Genomic DNA, 4,690 nt, shown 5'->3' on the forward strand with positions numbered 1-4,690 from the left:
GCAATACCAATCAAATTGTTTTAGTTTATTGGGGACGGTTTACGTATTTGCATTTGATTTGAGCGCAATTGCTGATGAAAACAAGCAAATCAAGGAAAAGAAAGGACAAATATTAGCAATTGGTAATTAAGTTAAACAATTAAAATTTTTCAGAACCAAAATCGAAAGGCGACATATAAAAAAAAATGTATGTGTAACACCGTACACATGATAGAAGTGAAACTTCTTAAAAAAGGTGTGAGTACCAGGTACCTACTCACGAAATTGGATGTGTAAACATATGTTTACGGTTCGGCAAACCATTAGGCGATTGAGTTACATACATAGGTTTGGTTAGAAATCAAACAATAATTTCATTTCATCTTATTAATTTTCTGAATTACATATAATTTATTTATTCATTTTCTGGTAACACCACTTTATATGAATTCGCACTTCTAGGATCCATAGGACCGGGTTGTAATGGAAGTAATTGTATGTTTAACAAATAAATGAAAATGTTTATAATGCAATCAATAGATCCTTACGAATTCGCCATTGCCAAGGCACTAAGTAACTTACGCACTTTTGTTTGCAAAGTGCATTTATTTAAGTTGACAAATTCCTTTGTTCGGCATTTATTCTTACTCGCTTTCTATCTTCCAAGGCGAATTCATATATTCTTATCACGAATTCATATATTCATGTGGTATCAAGAGTATAAAAACAAAATTACCGTATAAATTAGAAGCATAAGTATCACATGTATGCGTAGTCCAATTCACGAAATCATTTCATCGATCTGAGTAAAAACTAAGTGCATAAACTCTATTTCGCGTTAATTGTAATCATGAAATGGTGTTCATTCATTCAGTTTATAGTCAAACGCATGAAATGATTTCATGAATTGGCCTACGCATAATGGTAGTAAATGACAGAATGAATTACAACAAACACATGCTTTTGACATAATGCAAGCCGAAAACGTTGGTTCAAATCAATCGGCAATCAAGTTGGACGTTTTGCCCACAAACATTGCAATTTTGCGAGCAGTCTCATTGTAAAATCTCATTTTTACCATTTCATAGTTTCGGCTTACATTTATAAAATTCAACGAAAACACGTACCTATTTCAGCTGAGTTATCCATTTTCGGTTATTTAGTGTACAAAATAAACGCAAATTAAATGAGTTTGTACAACATGGCCATTAATGTAGCGATAAATTGTACAACTTGCCAGAAAATCCAAATTTTTTGATCTTTCATACAACCAAGACATAAATTCATTCAACAGGCCCACAAACGGTGCAATCTAGAGCAAAACAACACCAAGTTGAACCAACGGTCGCTACGTTTATGGCTTTCTTTAAGAAACATCGGGTGAAAATTTCAACTGCTCCTGTAACACTACCTTATATAAGTTGGACTAGCTATCATCCTCACATATGTTCATCAGAGTATACCAACGAAGGACGAGTTAATACAAGGAGGTAGCGAGAGCACAACACTGCTCTAGCACAATGACAAACATGAACAAATGTACAACAAACACATAATTAGTCTGTTCCTTTGAACTTCGGACTAAAACCTGTGGAACTGTCAAACTACAATTTTACGCTCTCAAATGAGAGTAAAAGGAGAACAGATGCAGAAGTGCATAGGAACGCAAAAAGCACTATTTCCTGTAAAAACGTCAGACGGTTTGTTTACATGTCATTGGCACTACACTGATTTGGCTGAAATATCACTAAATAATTAATAAAATCTATACATATTTAAATATTTCGTTGTTTACTTCCATTTTATAACAAATATAAGGTTCTTTGCTTTCACCGCTTTCTGTTTTTGTTTGCACATGTAAATCAGCTGATCGTTTGACACTTTTCATGAACTTACAGGAAAAAAATCTCCGGACTAAATCCTGTAACTTCTGACTAGGAACAGTTGCTCAGTTACTCTCTCAAATGTGTTCCCACTTACAGGTTTTATGTCAATAGGAACGATTTCCTGTAAGTTCTGACTAAATCCTGTAAACCGGACTGCTATTGGAACAGACTAAATAGGTGTGTACCATGGTTGCCACTCGCCAACATTTTTTCTACCAAAATCTCTTAAGAAAGGTTACCAAAAGTTGCTATTTGCAATTATAATAATTTTTTTTATTAGAAAATATTTTTCATACAATTAATTGTTGCATGTGCCGTGTCATTTTCGTTGTAGGTGTTTCCGATAGGGTAGGAGTATGATGTAATGTGGAATGATTTTCCGTCATCCCTTGTCAAATTTGGTTTGGAGACAAACCGGTTTCGACGTTGTGCCAATTTCAGTATCATTTTTCGTTCGGAATGTGCCAATATTTGCGACTCACGGAATAATGGCACCGGCACAAAAAAAAAGATGCGGGTGTTTTTAACCGTCCGTTTGACTCGTACAAAATTTCGAGTAAATAGCGAAAATTGCAAATTTTTTTGCTATTTTTTCGCTTTTTCATAACTTAGTGTACGTGTCAAACGGACCTCAGATTTTAATTCAGTGGGTCGAAATACATGTCGGTAGGTGGGTCTAGTAAAAAGCACGCGACATTTTTTTTTTTGTGTGGGAATAATCAAAACGATTTATGGACCTTACCGAAAATTGCCAGATGGCCACTATTAAAATGTAAGATGGTAGAATTCAAAATTTATCGCAAAAATTCGAAAGTTGTTTTAGTTGTTGTGAGATGACTCTCATTATATCGAAGTAATTTTGGAGAAGTGTCGGTAGTGCTGCCATTGAAACTCGAAGGGATTTTATAATTACACACATGCAAAACATAATTCATTTCTTTCTATTAATGCAAATAGATATTTATGGCCCTATTGTGTATGGCGACTGATAGTCGATGGGCAACCTTATACTAAAACTCGCATTACGTATGGCTACTGGCTACTAACTGTCGGCTACTGAGTCTAGTAGCGGAATTTTCAGTTTCCCGCTATCGACGATTTTGTTATTAGTTCACAAAAATTGTTCAACACATTGGAGCAAAGTTGCCAATTACTTGGAAAAGTTCATGTTAAAAAAGTAAATTCGGATGTTTTCTGAGCTTTTCTATATACTGATACTAATCGCTATACATAATACAAATTACGATACTGGTAGCCATGGCTACTAGACCAGAAACTAGACCCCAGTCGCCATACATCATAGGGCCATTCGTTGCAAAAGTTACCAAAATGAAATAAAAGTTACCAAGTTACCAAACCGTTTAAAAGTTACCACTTTTGGTAGAAAGTTACCAATTGTGGCAACCATGGTGTGTACTCGTATTGAGAGGACAAAACTCTCCAGCAGCAAAAGTTCTGAGAATTTAGCAGCATTTGCTCTCAAAGAGACGAAATATCAACAGAAGTACGAGAACGCAAAATTTGCAAAAACTTGCAACCTTCGAAACAGCTGATCACTTGCACAGTTGCCACTGGTGAGTAACTTGGCAACTTATTTCCTGCCTGGTGCATTTTCCCCCGATTTGGCATTTTATACCATTGAATAGTTTGGGATAAGAAAAACATTTTTAAAATACGTATTAATTATATCGGAATGAATAAGTTATTTTTCTTATAATTATTTGTGATATCACATGGTGACGTATTAAAAACAAGAGTATCTCCTCCAAACACCCATCATTGATCCAAAAAAAATGTATAGGTATATAGACAGATGTAGCTTTAAAATTATAAAATTTTCATTTCAACAATCAACCTACCAAAATCGAAAACTTCAGCAAAAAACATTTCAGAATGCTTCATTTAAATCTATTTTGGTATATTTAAAGGAAAATTATGGTACACACGAAAAATGTCATATGGCAACCATAGTCAGCACACACTAAAGTAAACAAACTGGAGATTAATAGCAAATTAACGAAAAATAAACTCAACAAACTCTTGTGCTTATTAAATTTTCGCACTTTTTAGTTGTATACTAGCATTAATCATAAAATTTGCAATAAATAACTCAAAAAGGCCATATTTTCTTTTGTTTATTTACAAACATGTGTTTGTGATCAGCTGATTTTCTTACTTGCAAGTTTTAGCTGGGAAAAATTTTTCCAGCAGAAATTTGCAGCTCTCTTTCACATTTTGTTCTCTCAATTTCCCCTACTTTGCAAGTTTTTTGGGTACGAGAACGCAAAAAAGTTTTCTAAAACTTTAGATAGTTGAGCGTACGAGTACACTCCTAATATTTGACAATCAGTATAGTTACGGTGACCATATTAACCAACGTAAAATAAAGGACCTTTTTTTTAATTATTTGGGAATACGCACATACAACTTGTATGATAAAAGTACCTTACCCATATCGTAATTTAAATCAAATATTTACCAGTTAATTAACCTATTCCGAAAAATGAAGCCAAATCCTTTTCAAGGACTTCGCCGTCTTTTGCTCCCAAAATGCGTTTACCATAATTCATACTGCACGCCGAAGACAGCAGTGGTTCAAAATTATAATTTAATGTTCGTAATTCACCCTAGTCTTAATTTGTCAACCAACAACAAAAAAAATAATTATTTCTTGGAAGTTTTAAGCAAGACTTATCAAGACTATTTCGCCAGTTTAATAAACTATGTATATTTTCGTAAATATTTTCCAAAGCTACTCTTAAAAAATTTTGAAATTCGTTGTGCTGATACATGAAAGTAGTTGCATGCAGGTTTTCAAACTTGGG

Source organism: Rhagoletis pomonella, unplaced genomic scaffold (assembly GCF_013731165.1).
Source record: "Rhagoletis pomonella isolate Grant_MI unplaced genomic scaffold, Rhpom_1.0 Rhpom_scaffold_00003, whole genome shotgun sequence".
Lineage (NCBI taxonomy): Eukaryota > Metazoa > Arthropoda > Insecta > Diptera > Tephritidae > Rhagoletis > Rhagoletis pomonella.